The sequence below is a fragment of the Delphinus delphis genome, chromosome 18 (genome assembly GCF_949987515.2).
Source record: "Delphinus delphis chromosome 18, mDelDel1.2, whole genome shotgun sequence".
Taxonomy (NCBI): Eukaryota; Metazoa; Chordata; class Mammalia; order Artiodactyla; family Delphinidae; genus Delphinus; species Delphinus delphis.
Window position 1 is genome coordinate 8139990 of NC_082700.1, and position 17052 is coordinate 8157041.

The following is a 17052-nucleotide window of genomic DNA, read 5'->3' on the forward strand; positions in this document are numbered from 1 at the left end:
AATGACAGCAAATATAACAAAGAGTTGGAATGGGGTTAAGGTCAGAATTGCAGTCTGCAACTGGGAGAGGAGAACAAGTGCAAGCAGAAGCGAGTTGAGGATGAAAGAAAACCTGGAAACACTTGGAGTAAATTTCTAGCTCAGTATCAGCTGCCCTTTGGCTTATTTGGCTGAAAGCATCAAGGATAAAGCAGACAATGTGTGAGAAGCCAAATTAAAACAATAAGCTACTCACTCTTAGCCACCAAATGATCTCCCCTCCTAGGGGTCCACAGCCCCAACCCAGGGCAAACGAGTGACCCAGATGGCAGACTGCCATCTTCATGCTGGGGCACAATTGTTACTGGATCAGGGGTGGGTGAGAGCCACCCCCCCACACACAACCAGCTGCCCACTGAACATGCTGTGGAAGTGCCAGCAGGAGTGACCAGGTGCCCAACCCTGACCTTCCTTATATTCGAGTCCAGGAAATGCCCCCACCGGGTTGACGCCCAGGTGGAGGGTAGCAGTGGTTGCAGGGACAACCCCTGCAAGAGGGCCCGGGGCTTCGTGGGGTGGAGAGCATATAGCAGAGAACCCATCGTGGGGAGGCGGGGGTCCACGGGAGCCAAGCTCCAAGCCCTCAGCATGTGCTCCATTGTCCCGATGGACGTCGCTTATAAAACACAAATTCAAAGATGAAATTATTAAGAATTTGGAGGCTGCAATCACAGAGCATTAAACCCCAAGCACAGGGTTCTTCTGAGCATGGGCCCCTGTGGGACTGCGCTGGTCCCAGGCCTTGGGAAGAGCTGGGTAGTTGAGAGAGACCTTACAACCCCTAAAATAGCTATAGAAATATTTTAGGAAAACGTTCACAGACCCCCTGGTCTAGAGGATTCTAATAGGTTATTGGATTTGGCGGGGATCTGAGCTTTTCATTGGCTTGACAATTTTGCAACTCTATAGAGATAGAAGTTAATTCTTAGAGGGCCAACAGTCATGCTAACCACGCCTTTCACAAGGTGAAGATGTGATTGGCTGCTCTGTGCAAGAGGCTAGTTTTGCGTCTAATTACAAGTGCACCTCTGCGTTCCTGATTGTTTATGTCTGTGTCTACTCTTTGGATTTGTCCTTGCCCCTCCCACCTTTTTTACAACTTACTGGAAAATGAACTAAATGAAACCTTTGACACATGTTCGTTCTATATTTGTAGGGCCAACATGATTCACTTTTCTGAAAAAAGTTATCGTTTAACAGAATATTGTTATTTATCCTTTAACAAAGTATTGTTATTCTTCCTTTGACAGAATATTGTTATTTATCTGTTGATTTTCCTTTATTCAACTTGAGAAAATGTGTGTTCAGTATCAGGAGTTGAAGCAGCTTTTTTTCTTTTGCTTTGTTTTGTTTAAGATTGCGTGTTAAACCTTTCCGCGGTTGCCAAATAGTGAAAGAGGAAAATTTACATTTTCTAAAGTTTTATTTTACCACAGTGTGGTCCCCATGGGCTGTGAGGTGTGAGGGTAGAATGATCAGAAGCCTGGCCTGTCGGCTGAGCGACTGTTCTGGGCAGCGAGGTAGGTGCACAGGCACGGCTTGGGCGTGGAGACTTCCTGCTCTGCGGGGTCTTCCTCCAGGAGGACAGGTCTGACTTGCCCTAATCTCCTGCTGGCGGTGGGGTGAGGCGTAGGGGGTGAGGAGTGGGGGAGAGAAGAGGCTGCCATGGGCGGAACCATCCCTGCTGCTGTTCCCTGTGTGGGTAATGCAGCACTACCACTGTCATCATGAGCCCACTGCCGACCTGTGTCAGTGAAGACTGGGGCAAAAGTGGGGGAAACTGGTGCCGTTAAGCAGGTATCACCCCTGCACCCCGTGGACTGATTGATGGCCGGCCTTCTCTTCCGGTGTCTGAGGTTTCCCAGGGCTCATTGGGGTCCCTTTGGGGGGTCCTGTGCACTCATTTCCTAGGTGAGGTCTCTCCTTTGCTCATGTGGAAATGCGAGCAGTCTTCTCTGGTTCCTGCTATATAGTCTAAAAACGATTCGTTATTTTCCCCTTGTTTATAGTAATGTCCCTAATTTTTCAGAGCTGATACGGGATTTCCTCTTAAAAATTTCCTCTTAATGCTTTGCCAATTTCAGTGGAATTAAGGAGAAAAACAAGGCAAATCAGTGGACTCAAACAGTTATCAATCTACATCATTTCTACTTTTTAGCTTCTGTAAATAGCGACGATGTCATCTTCATATTTGGATGATTTTCTCAGGATCTAGTCTTACAGTGAGATTACTGATCTATGCCTATTGACATATTTATGTCTCTTGATATATAATTACTAATTGCTTTTCTAAAAGGTCAGCTCCTTTTCCAGTGACTTCAGCGATATATGAAGGTACGAAACGGCAAGACTGTAGCTCATTGTGAATGTTTTCCTCCCTATTTTGACGGCTAAAATAGTGCCTGGCGCTTATTTTAATTTGTCCACCTTTTATTCTTTTGAGGAAGAATCTGTTACCTTCACATAAGCTGCAGGGATGTTAGCAAGCTCTCCTGCTTGCTGGTTTTACCTTGTTCCATTATATATATATATATTTTTAATTATTATTTTTTAATTTATTTTTGGCTGCGTTGGGTCTTCTTTGCTGCGCGCGGGCTTTCTCTAGTTGCAGCGAGCAGGGGCTACTCTTCGTTGCGGTGTGTGGGCTTCTCATTGCGGTGGCTTCTCTTGTTGTGGAGCACAGGCTCCAGGCACACGGGCTTCAGTAGTTGCAGCATGTGGGCTCAGTAGTTGTGGCTTGTGGGCTCTAGAGCGCAGGCTCAGTAGTTGTGATGCATGGGCTTAGTTGCTCTGTGGCATGTGGGATCTTCCCCGACCAGGGCTGGAACCTGTGTCCCCTGCATTGGCAGACAGATTCTTAACCACTGTCCCACCAGGGAAGTCCCTCCGTTATATTTAAATTAAAATATTCGGTAGCTTCAGTTCCCTTGGATGATGAAAACCTAGTGTCCACTGTGACAGATCTGGAGACTTGATATTTTTCGTCTAGTCAATTCTTACTACAATTTTTTGAATCAATGGAATTCCCAGTCTCTCCCATTTCTTACCTCATGTGACTCTCATCACTCTGTCCCCTTTTCTTCATTCCCCTCAAACACTCTTCATACGAGGGGCAGCAAAAGGAGGGATGGAACTTGCAAGTAAACAAAACCTCTTAGGACGGCAAACAACCTAAAAGTTAAACATGAGACATTTCTATCATAAAAAGGCACAGCTGGGACCTCCCTGAGGGTCCAGTTGTTAAGACTCCACGCTTCCACTGCATGGGGTACAGGTTTGAGCCCTGGTTGTGGAACTAAGATCCCACACGCCACGTGGGCAAAAAAAATTTTTTTTAATTAAAAAAACACTTATGTCATTTACTTTAATTTACTTATAAAAAATAAAATAAATAAAAGGGCCCAGCCATTCCTGCTCCTCGGAAATTCTCATTGATCCCTTTCCTTCTTCGATCCTGGTTCCCTGCATCTGGCTGGCCTGCCTCTTCCTGGCCGCACCTTGTCAAGCTCCCCTCTCTCCCCTGAGTCCTGCGCTCCTTGCCCTGTGCTTCTCAGAGGCCTGTAGTCCCCCTCTCATTTCCACCTGGCCATGTCCTAGGGCTATCGTTTCACAATCTGAAATGGCCCATTTAGTGTTTTGCTAAACAAATGCAGTTTTCTCCCTGAGTAATTATGCCAATCACTTTTAACCATTATTTTTTCCTCCCTTTTTCTCCAGCCGTATTTCCTCTTTTGTCTGTTTTCTGCTCAGGCTCTTTGCTCATTTATCTACTGATGTCTTAATGTTTCTCTTATTGGTTAATGCCCTCTTTTTGTTCACTTCAAGAGTCCTGAATTAAGAAAAAAAATCATAATTAACAGATGTTCTCTTTACAATAAACAGAAGGTACTATTTCTTAGTTTCTGAAGAAAATTACTTTCTCCTGGAAGAATCAATAAATCTTTCAAAAGATTCCATATATGGCTTCAAGCTAAAAAGCAGAAACTCAGATCCCATTTTATATATATATTTATATATATATATATATATATATATAATCAGAAGAAATTTCCCATAATTGTTTTTCTTTATCTCTGGTTTATCTTGGTAATCAGTATCACATTGTTACCCATAAAAAATACAATAAATAGTCAATATCTGAACTTTACTAGACAAAACAAACATCTTTGCTTTGAATATTAGACATGTGTTCTTTTATTTTGAATCTTATACTTAATAGTTTGAAAATCATCTAGTTCTAGAAACTTATTCTATCAAACTCAAATCTTTGGCCGTGTCTTTGCAGAAGTTACCTTATCTTGCTGTTTATTATATCTCAGATGAAAAGCGGTAGATTTTTAGAAAATGCAATTCATAGTTGTGTACGTTATATTTTCTTTTAAAATCTGAGCAGCTACATGGCCAGCGCAAATTCATAAAAATTCCCAGACCTTTATCAGCGTTTCTCAAGTCTTCCCCACTATACATGCAGTGACCCTTTGAGGAAAGGGGAAGTGCTCTTTACAAAAAAAAAAAGAGTCAAGAATGATGTACAAAGGCAGACTACAAAGAATCAATGGGGAATCAAAATAAATAGAATATAAATGAAATAAATATAAATATTCAAATGTATTTTATAAATTTAAAAATCACATCAAAATAAAGGGGTTTGCCAAGGCTTCTCTGGTAGCACAGTGGTTAAGAATCTGCCTGCCAATGCAGGGGACACGGGTTTGAGCCCTGGTCCGGGAAGATCCCACATGCCACAGAGCAACTAAGTCTGTGTGCCACAACTACTGAGCCTGGGCTCTAGAGCCCGCGAGCCACAACTACTGAGCCCACGTGCCACAACTACTGAAGCCCACATGCCTAGAGCCTGTGCTCTGCAACAAGAGAAGCCACCGCGATGAGAAGCCCGTGCACCGCAACAAAGAGTAGCCCGCACTCACCACAACTAGAGAAAGCCCGCGCGCAGCAACAAAGATACAACACAGCCAAAAATAAAAACAAATAAATTAATTAATTAAGAAAATAAATTAAATAAAGGGGTTGCCATGTCAAGAGCTTGAAGGTGAAGGTAATTCTCTGCCACCAAATCTGTGTGACTAGCTTTGGGCTTCTGTCAAAGGGTTGATGTGCATCTCCTGAGCAATTAGCAGGCTGCAGAAAAACATTGAGACTTCACGTGCCTTAGATCGCAGGTGGAACCTTAACCCCCATCTCCGAATGGTGGTTAATGAATTGCAGCCTTTTCTGGAGAGGTCCCTCACATCATCCTAGGCACAAGGTTCACCACCTGACTTTGTTCTTTATGAGCTGCTGTCCAGCAGAGAGCCTGCCAAAATACAGCAAACCTCTTATCGACACTTCAGCTCCTTGCATCTGCCCATACGTAAGGGAATAATTCATAGAAACTGAACAGACCTGCAAAATATCTCCAGTAACTTTCAAGTGCTGGGAAGGAAACTATAGGTCTTAAGAACACAGACAGTATTTTCAGGTTTTCTTTAACTTTGGAGGCCAGGTCATTGAAAGTGAAGAGAAGATTGATAGGATAGAAGTGAAAACTTGCTTTCATGGATGCTGTCAGGGAATGGGATTTGCAAAACACGCTTTCTACCGCTGAGCTACACCCCTGTTGTGTAGGAGTTTGCCTTTCTAGATTATGGCCCAAAGTTCCCAAACAATGGGACTTTAATAAGGGACAGAATGATTATCCTGAAGTCCAGGAAAAAAAGCATTTTTTCCCTTTCATTCCAATTTACAAAGGCTAATTATCTGAATAAGAATTCTCTTTCATCAATTTGGGTGTAAATTTTTAAAAATGCTCGGTAACCCTTGATATCTGAGGCCATACTAGCTTGTGGGAAGATAAATAGAAGTGTGATTAGTATTCTTGTCGTCAATGAATATATTCTTTGGTTCTGAGCCTAAAACAAAGGACGTTGAGAGCCCAGCACCCGCTGCATCATCTCCCACATCCTAGCCTTTGCCAGGTAGGTGGGTGGCTTTTCCTCTCTTGTTGTGTATGTGATGTTGGTGGGGGGTGTCAGGTGTGGAGGTGTGCTGTGCAGAGAGAACAGAATAGGTTTGTCTCCTGCTGTCTGGAGCATCCAGCACAGTTCCTGGAGCATACTTCCCACGGGTATGCTGAGGATGCGTGGAGTAATAGGAAGAATTGTAGCATTGTACAAAAAACCCTGTTTCAGGGGTCAGATGATATGGTTTCAAATTCTTTCACTTCCTGACAGCATAACTCGGCAAATCACTTAACCTCTCTAAATCTCCAATTCTTCAGCTGAAAAATAAGGATAATAATAGTCTCTTGTTTTGAAATGTTGACTCCTTACCAAAAATAGGATAAATCCAAATTCCTTATCAGTACATATAAGCTTCATATTTTAGCTTTGAACTAACCATTGCTGTCTCTTATCTCTTCCTAATGCACCTTATTCTCCAATCCCACCAAGCATCTGACCTTTTCCTAGTAGGACAGTAGTTCACAGAAGGATCCCTTAATAATTGGTGTCTGTTAGACAAGGTAACTATTTTTCTGCCTTGTAAACTCCTTCTCACTCTGTTTCTTTCAGAAATCTCCTGCCCTTTCTGATTCCTCTAATTCGTGGGAAGGAGTTAGATCCTCTCCTCTGAGTGCACAATGAACTCTGAGTTTTCTGCTCTCTACCAAATATCTGTTTTACACTCTTTATGCTATAACTTCTGAGCATCTTGAGAGCAAAATATGTTTAATTTATCTTTGTCTACCATCTCTAGCACAGTAATGGTACACAACAGACTATCAATTAGTGTTGAATGAATTAAGTTCTTCCTTATGTGTTTTTTAACATGGTTTTTTAAAAACTAAACTTAATTTTACAAATAGTCTTATATGAGAGTTTACACAATAGCTCAATTTGATCAATGAGTGAGGTAAATGAATCTTCTTACTATCGAACATATTCACCGATGTTCAATTGTGTACCTCGAGGCTGGTTGATTCTAACTTAGCTCATAGAAGAAGAAAATCAAATAGCCAGTAAACATATGAAGAAAAAGGTTCAACTGAACTAATAAACAAAGAAGTTAAAGTATAACAGCAAGATATGAAAAACAAAACAAAAACAAACCCAATGGAAAAAGCAAAAAAAAAAAAAATTAAAGATACACAATTCTGGTTAGGGTGCTGTGAAACAAACTCTAATACATTGCAGGTGGGAGTAGTGATCTAATACTTTTGTAAAGCAACTTGATAATACGTATAAAGAGTCTTAAAAATCTTCATGTCTGTTTTGAGTAGTCAACTTCTAACAATTTCTCCCAAGGAGATAAACAGAAATGTAGGCAAAGCTGTGTGCACGTAGGTCCTCTGCACACCATAGTTTACGATAAAAATTGGAAACAATCCAACTGGGAAGAGTTAAACAAATTAGTATATCCATGCAAGAAATATTATGTAGTCACTGAAAATTGTGAGTATCAAGAGTCAGTAATAGTGTTGAGACACACTGAGGTTTGAAAGGGCATCATCAACTTCAGCACAAAGATGATGGTACATAAGCAGTCCATAATGGCAACGGCACTTTCATTGGGTACCTTGTATTTATTTTTTTTACTACATTTTTCCTGTCTATTTTCAGTTTTCTGTAATGAACATATATTTTATAAAAAATTAAAGCATTAATTCAAAATTAACACACTGAACTTACCAGAGAGCTACAATCGTGGCCTCAAGTGATTTCTTCCATAAATGGATCCTCTAGCCATCTTTCCTTTAAGAGCACTCCTCAGGCAAGGGCTCACTATTTAAGCTGAACTTTGAAGAATCAGAAGGGGTTTGTCAGGCAAGAAAGGGGAATAAATGGCCTTGGCACAGGACATGGGATAGCTTGACAGTCAGTCTTTAGGAATTGCAGAGTGGGATATGAGAGATGGGTCTGAAACAGACCACAGGTTCATGGAATGTAGGGCACTGGGGTCTGTGCTATGGAGTTTGGACTTAAACCTGCTGCTTGTGAGGAGCCTGTGGCTGAGCAATTCTGCTCCTAGGTATTGATATATACCCAACTAAGTATACACGTACGCTTACCAGAAGACACATACACAGATGTTCATGGAACCACTGTTTGCAGTGGCCACAGACTAGAGCAGTACAGAAGTTCATCTGTGAAGGGTAGTGGATGAATCTACATACAGTCTTTGGTGGAAAACAGTGAGAATGGATGGAGGTTTAGTTGCAAAATTTAGTTGAGTTTTGCAGCTGTGGTGCTGAGTGAGGAAGGCTACTCACACAGCGGAATGTGTGCGTGATTCCACTTGTGTGGAGTAAAAGAACAGGCCAAAAACCATATGCTTTTGAAGGTCATGGTGGTGGTTGCCCAGTGGCAGTGGGCATCGATAGGAGGGAGACGTAGGAGGGGCGGTCTTTGGTGCAATGCAGTTTCATAATCTGTGTCTGCAGATCACATGAGTGCATTCACTATGTGACGATATATTCAGCTGTACGGTTAAGATTTGCACACTTTTTTGCATGTTATACTTCAAAACTATTTACAAAAATAAAATATGTTAAAATAAAACCAACTCTGGAAAAACTTTTCTTTCCTGCTTCTCCACTGCAACATACATAGTTGGAAGTCCCAGCTTCCTGACTACAAAGGTCTGGAGGAGTTGAACAGCTGTCTTCTGCCTTCCTAGCTCCCAATCCATCAAAGATCCCCAACCACTCAGGGCTCCAAATTATTGTACCTGGCTTTTACTTAATCAATAGAGTAGCAAGGGGAGAAAAGTTGTAAAGCTTACCTTAGACCTGAGATAATGGCTGGTCTAATCCAGGAAAATCTGCAGCTGCTTCTCTGTTTTTAGAATTCCTCCTTTGTAAACAGATTCCATTCTGCCCCTAAGGAGTGAAAACGTGATGAATCATACCCCTGAGGCAATCCAAATTACAGTGCCTGGCTTTCCTCATCAGGCTGGACTTCTATATTGCCAAGTAATCCAGATGTTTTTCCCTATTTCGGTTTAAAAGTTGTTACTATTTGCTACATACTTACTCATAAAGGATTTCATTTCAAGCAAAAATTATGGACCAGCCCCTGCAAGGTGGTTGGAGAATTTCTTACCCAGAAAGAAGCTACATTGAAGTCATAAAATCCCTTTGGGGCAGCAAAATCATCTCAGCTCTGTTTTCTGGACTTACTTCTACTTTCCAGAGTCCTTTCTTCAAATCTTTTCTTTAGATAAGGTGACCTTAGCAGACCCTGATGGTTCTTCCTCCAGGTAGTATGTTCTCAACACAGAGGAGCCTTGTGGTTTATTGAGAGCACATGTTCCCTACTGTCATCACTCGGTGTGTTGGCCGTTCCATGCACCAAAGCCACGAGCAATGACAAAGCTGTTAAGCTAGAGAAATTGCTCCCAAATATCAGCATGCCAGCTCTTCTCTCTTAGCACTCACTATACAGAGGTTTTCATTCGCTCATGAGTTCACTCACTCAGTCCCTCCACATATAATTTATTGAGCATCAGCTATAGCCAAGCATGTTGGAGGTACTTGGGATAGATAATGAAGAAAACAGTCCCAGACCTTGGCCTTGAGGAACTTACATTCTGAAGACGAGACTGACAACAAATATATAAATATATAAAATGATTGTGGGTGGAGAGAGGGCTAAGAGGGAAAGCAGAGTGACGGGAGGTAGCGGGATGGCGTTGGATATTTTGGATAACCTAGTCAGCAGGGCCTCTCTGAGCCTGGACCTGAGTGAAGTGAGAGCTTTAACTCCACCAGGATCTGGGGAAAGCGCATTCTGTGAAGAGGAACAGCCTGTGGAAAAGTGAGGGAAGAGCAAGTTTGCTGGGTTCAGATTTGCGGATCAGTGTCCAGCAGGTTGGCCACCTCGATCGGTTCCAAGGTTTACTCTCTGAACTAATATCTACTTAAATGCCCTTCAGCTTCTTCTTGGCAGTTTGCTCCCCAAAATGGATTTTTCTTCTGACCATTTCCAGAAGCGTGTCGTCTGGGGAGTACTGTCGGGAATGTCCGCCAAGATCCCGTCATCGTGCCTTCTGGGCCTTCCTTTGATGGCAGGCTAGAACACTTAGCACGGGGGCTGTATAAATCCATCCTCTGAAGAGCCACCAATGATAACAAGCTCCTTCTGGATTGTAGCATTAGGTGCCTAATGGCCATGCTCCAAGAGCCGGGAATGTGTTCAAGGATTCAACACAGTTCCAGGGCTGACTTTGGATGCTGGCTCTGCCTACCTCAAGCAACTTGACCTCTCTGTGCTTCAGTTTCTTTATCTATAAAATGGGGGCAATAATAATAACCACGTCATAAAGTTATTGTGGAAATCACTTTAAGTAATATAAATGTTTAATATCATGCCTGGTACATAACAAGGGCTTCATAAATATTAGTTTTTGTTGGAACCATCATTCCCCTGTCCTAACCATCTTCCACACTGCTGACAGACATATCTTTCTTATTTAATAACTTTATTTTATTTTACTTTATTTTATCTTCTTCTTTCTTTCTTTCTTTTTTTCCTCCCTTTTATTCTGAGCCATGTGGATGACAGGCTCTTGGTGTTCCAGCCAGGCATCAGGGCTGTGCCTCTGAGGTGGCAGAGCCAAGTTCAGGACACTGGTCCACAAGAGACCTCCCAGCTACACGTAATATCAAATGGCGAAAATCTCCCAGAGATCTCCATCTCAATGCCAAGACCCAGCTTCTCTCAACGACCGGCAAGCTACAGGGCTGGACAGCCTATGCCAAACAACTAGCAAGACAGGAACACAACCGCATCGATTAGCAGAGAGGCTGCCTAAAATGATAATAAGGCCACAGACACCCCAAAACACACCACCAGACGTGGACCTGCACACCAGAAAGACAGATCCAGCCTCATCCACCAGAACACAAGTCCCCTCCACCAGGAAGCCTACACAACCCACTGAACCAACCTTAGCCACTGGGGACAGACACCAGAAACACAGGAAGTACAAACCTGCAGCCTGTGAAAAGGAGACTCCAAACAGTAAGTTAAGCAAAATGAGAAGACAGAGAAACACACAGCAGATGAAGGAGCAAGGCAAAAACCCACCAGACCTAACAAATGAAGAGGAAATAGGCAGTCTACCTGAAAAAGAATTCAGAATAATGATAGTAAAGATGATGCAAAATCTTGGAAATAGAATGGAGAAAATACAAGAAACAGTTAACAAGGACCTAGAAGAACTAAAGAGCAAACAAACAGTGAGGAACAGCACAATAAATGAAAATAAAAATTCTCTGGAAGGGATCAATAGCAGAATAACTGAGGCAGAAGAATGGATAAGTGACCTGGAAGATAAAATAGTGGAAATAACTACTGCAGAGCAGAATAAAGAAAAAAGAATGAAAAGAACGGAGGACAGTTTCAGAGACCTCTGGGACAACATTAAACGCACCAACATTCGAATTATAGGGGTCCCAGAAGAAGAGAAAAAGAAAGGGACTGAGAAAATATTTGAAGAGATTATAGTTGAAAACTTCCCTAATATGGGAAAGGAAATAGTTAATCAAGTCCAGGAAGCACAGAGAGTCCCATACAGGAAAAATCCAAGGAGAAACACGCCAAGACACATATTAATCAAACTATCAAAAATTAAATACAAAGAAAACGTTAAAAGCAGCAAGGGAAAAACAACAAATAACACACAAGGGAATCCCCATAAGGTTAACAGCTGATCTTTCAGCAGAAACTCTGAAAGCCAGAAGGGAGTGGCAGGACATATTTAAAGTGATGAAGGAGAAAAACCTACAACCAAGATTACTCTACCCAGCAAGGATCTCATTCAGATTTGATGGAGAAATTAAAACCTTTACAGAGAAGCAAAAGCTGAGAGAGTTCAGCACCACCAAACCAACTTTACAACAAATGCTAAAGGAACTTCTCTAGGCAAGAAACACAAGAGAAGGAAAAGACCTACAATACCAAACCCAAAACAATTAAGAAAATGGTAATAGGAACATACATATCGATAATTAACTTAAATGTAAATGGATTAAATGCTCCAACCAAAAGACATAGACTGGCTGAATGGATACAGAAACAAGACCCGTATATATGCTGTCTACAAGAGACCCACTTCAGACCTAGGGACACATACAGACTGAAACTGCGGGAATGGAAAAAGATATTCCATGCAAATGGACATCAAAAGAAAGCTGGAGTAGCAATTCTCATATCATATAAAACAGACTTTAAAACAAAGACAATTACAAGAGACAAAGAAGGCCACTACATAATGATCAAGGGATCAATCCAAGAAGAAGATATAACAATTGTAAATATTTATGCACCCAACATAGGAGCATATCAATACATAAGGCAAATACTAACAGCCATAAAAGGGGAAATCAACAGTAACACAATCATAGTAGGGGACTTTAACACAGTACTTTCACCAATGGACAGATCATCCAAAATGAAAATAAATAAGGAAACCCAAGCTTTAAATGACACATTAAACAAGGTGGACTTAATTGATATTTATAGGACATTCCATCCAAAAACAACAGAATACATATTCTTCTCAAGTGCTCATGGAACATTCTCCAGGATAGATCATATCTTGGGTCACAAATCAAGCCTTGGTAAATTTAAGAAAATTGAAATCATTTCAAGTATCTTTTCCGACCACAACGCTATGAGACTAGATATCAATTACAGGAAAAAAATCTGTAAAATATACAAACACATGGAGGCTAAACAATACACTACTTAATAACCAAGGATCACTGAAGAAATGAAAGAGGAAATGAAAAAATACCTAGAAACAAATGACAATGGAAACACGATGATCCAAAACCTATGGGATGCAGCAAAAGCAGTTCTAAGAGGGAAGTTTACAGCAATACAGTCCTACCTCAAGAAACAAGAAACATCTCAAACAACCTAACCTTACACCAAAAGGAATTAGAGAAAGAACAAAAAAAACCAAAGTTAGCAGAAGGAAAGAAATCATAAAGATCAGATCAGAAATAAATGAAAAAGAAATGAAGGAAACAGTAGCAAAGATCAATAAAAATAAAAGCTGGTTCTTTGAGAAGATAAACAAAATTGATAAACCATTAGCCAGACTCATTAAGAAAAAAGGGGAGAAGACTCAAATCAACAGAATTAGAAATGAAAAAGGAGATGTAACAACTGACACTGCAGAAATACAAAGGAACCTGAGAGATTACTACAAGCAACTCTATGCCAATAAAATGGGCAACCTGGAAGAAATGGACAAATTCTTGGAAATGCACAGCCTTCTGAGACTGAACCGGGAGGAAATAGAAAATATGAACAGACCAATCACAAGCACTGAAATTGAAACTGTGATTAAAAATCTTCCAACAAACAAAAACCCAGGACCAGATGGCTTCACAGGCGAATTCTATCAAACATTTAGAGAAGAGCTGACACCTATCCTTCTCAAACTCTTCCAAACTATAGCAGAGGGAGGAACACTCCCAAACTCATTCTACGAGGCCACCATCACCCTGATACCAAAATCAGACAAAGATGTTACAAAGAAAGCAAACTGCAGACCAATATCCCTGAGGAACACAGATGCAAAAAATCCTCAACAAAATACTAGAAAACAGAATCCAACAGCACATTAAAAGGATCATACACCATGATCAAGTGGCTTTTATCCCAGGAATGCAAGGATTCTTCAATGTACACAAATCAATGTGATACACCGTATTAACAAATTAAAGGAAAAAAACCATATGATCATCTCAATAGATGCAGAGAAAGTTTTCGACAAAATTCAACACCCATTTATGATAAAAACCCTTCAGAAAGTAGGCATAGAGGGAACTTTCCTCAAAATAATAAAGGCCATATATGACAAACCCACAGCCAACATCGTCCCCAATGGTGAAAAACTTAAACCATTTCCACTAAGATCAGGAACAAGACAAGGTTGCCCACTCTCACCACTATTATTCAACATAATTTTGGAAGTTTTAGCCACAGCAATCAGAGAAGAAAAAGAAATGAAGGAATCCAAATTGGAAAAGAAGAAGTAAAGCTGACACTGTTTGCAGGTGACATGATGCTATATATAGAGAATCCTAAAGATGCTACCAGAAAACTACTAGAGCTAATCAATAAATTTGGTAAAGTAGCAGGATATAAAATTAATGCACAGAAATCTCTAGCATTCCTATACACTAATGATGAAAAATCTGAAAGTGAAATTAAGGAAACACTCCCATTTAGCATTGCAACAAAAAGAATTAAATATCTAGGAATAAACCTACCTAAGGAGACAGAAGACCTGTATGCAGAAAATTATAAGACACTGATGAAAGCAATTAAAGACGATACAAATAGATGGAGAGATATACCATGTTCTTGGATTGGAAGAGTCAACATTTGCGTATTTGCAAATCCTATATCTAATAAGGGGCTAATATCCAAAATATATAAAGAACTCCTTCAACTCAATAGGAAAAAAAATTCGATTAGAAAATGGGCAGAGGGTCTGTATAGACATTTTTCCAAAGAGGACATTCAAATGACCAACATGTATGTAAAAAGATGCTCAACATCACTAATCTTCAAGGAAATGCAAATCAAAAACCACAATGAAATATCATCTCACACCTATTAAAATGACTACTATAAAAAAGACAAAAAATGACAAGTGTTAGGGAGAATGTGAAGAAAAAGGAACTCTTGTGCACTGTTGGTGGGAATGTAAATTGGTGCAACCACTGTGGAAAACAGCATGGAGTTTCCTCAAAAAATTAAAAATAGAACTACCTTGTAATCTAGCAATTCACATCGGGGCATTTATTCAAAGAAAACAATAATTCAAAAAGTTATATGCACCCCCATGTCCATTGCAGTTTTGCTTACAATAGCCAAGACATGGAAAGAACCTAAGTGACCACCAGTGGATGAATGAATAAAGAAAATGTGGTATATATGTATATACAAAATGGAATATATTCATCCAAAAAAAAAGAATGAAATCTTGCCAATTTTTACAACATGTTTGGACCTTGAAGGTATGCTAAATGAAGTAAGTCAGACAGAGGCAAATACCATATAATCTCACTAATATGTGAAGTTTAAAACAAAAACAAAGAAACCGAGCTCATAGATACAGAAAACAGATTGGTAGTTGCCAGAGACAGGGAGGGAGTAAGGGTTGAAATGGGTAAAGGTGTCAAAAGGTACAAATCTCCAATTATAAAATAAATAAGTCATGGACATGTACACCATGATGACTATGGTTAATAATACTGTGTTGTATATTTGCAAGCTGCTGAGACAGTAAACCTTGAAAGTTTTTATCACAGGAAAACCAAATTTTGTAACTATACATGGTGAGGGATAAGTAGACTTATTGTGGTGATAGTTTCACAATATATACAAATATCAAATTGTCATGTTGTACACCTGAAAGTAATACAATGTTATACGTCAATTATACCTCAATTTTAAAATATGTATGAAAAAGAAAGATACTCTCAATGGAGACCAATTACCTGTGAGAATATTTGGGCTAAAATATTACTATTTTAATTTTTCAATATTAAGAATAAGCTAGAATCAAATATATCCTTAATTTAGCAAAATTTTCTCTGAGCTTGACACTTAGCATGTTTCCTGGGTCCTTGCCATCCCCATTCCTACCCCCAGGTGGTTTGTAAACAAGTCAGCCAATTTTGAAGCCTGAAACCAAGCTTGCGATCTTGCTTCTAAATGAGCTGTTTGATTTCTGAGAAAGGGGCACAAAGGTGTCTATGAAAAGCACACAGTTTTCCTCAGTTCTCACGTTCATAATACGCCAGGGGTGGGGCTTTGTTCCCACACCCACCGATTGTCCCACACCAGGTGGGTGTCCTACAATTCCATTCATTTCTAACACTAAACAGAGTTATCACAGAGTTATCAGTGCCCCCTCCTGATATCACAGAGTTATCACAGAGTTATCAGTTTAGTGTTATATCTAACACTAAACAGAGTTATCACCGCCCCCTCCTTCAGATGCCCATCACGAGGGTTGAGTCCTCAGGTTGCCCACCATTTATGTCCTTCTTGGCTAAAATTAGAGGTTCCCATGACCCTCTCCTTGGGTTCAGTAATATGCGTAAGCAGCTCACAGAACTCAGGGAAACAGTTTACTTACTACTGCTGATTTATTACAAAGGATATTTCAGTGGATACAGATGAACAACAGGAGAGAAGTGTTACATCGGGCAAGATCTGGAAGGGTCCTGAGCACAGGAGCTTCTGTCCCTATAGAGTTGGAGTGCGTCTTCCCCCAGCTTGTAGATGTGTTCACCAACCTAGAAGTTTCTCTGAACCCTGCACTCTTAGGGATTCTTTTATGAAGGTTTGATCATTTATTTATTCAGTTGCCAGCTGCTCTCGCCTCTCCCGAGAATGGGAGGTGGGCCTGAAAGTTCCAAGCTTCTGATCATGGCTTGGTCTTTCTGGTGACCAGCCCCAATCCAGGAATCCATCAAAAGTCACCTCATTAGAACAAAAGACATTCCTATCACTAGGAGATTACAAGGGATTTAGGAGCTTTGTGTCAGGAACCAGCATCGACGAACAAACGTTATCAGGAACCAGGGGCAGAAGCCAATAGATGTTTATTTCCTATTATTTCACAAAAGGTTTGTCCCGATCTCAATTTCAGCAGTGCCTGTCTTACCCATTCATCCTCTTTTTCAAAGATCTCCTTTTTTGTTTTCACAATTATTTTACAACTAGTCACAAGGGAAAGTGAAGACTTTGGGGAAGAACAATAATTAATTACAAGAAACTCCACAATACACTTAAGGTTCCCTGCCCTTGTGTGTCCCTTCCCCAGAGCCCCACTGTTGGGTGGTCTTAAGGAAGATCCGTAGGACTTCTCCCCTCAGGGAGCCTGCCAGCAACCCCATTTCCTGCTATAGAATGAGAAGGGGGATAATCATATCTGTTCTGCTTCACACTGAAGGATGATGGGGGGATCAACTGACAATAGGTA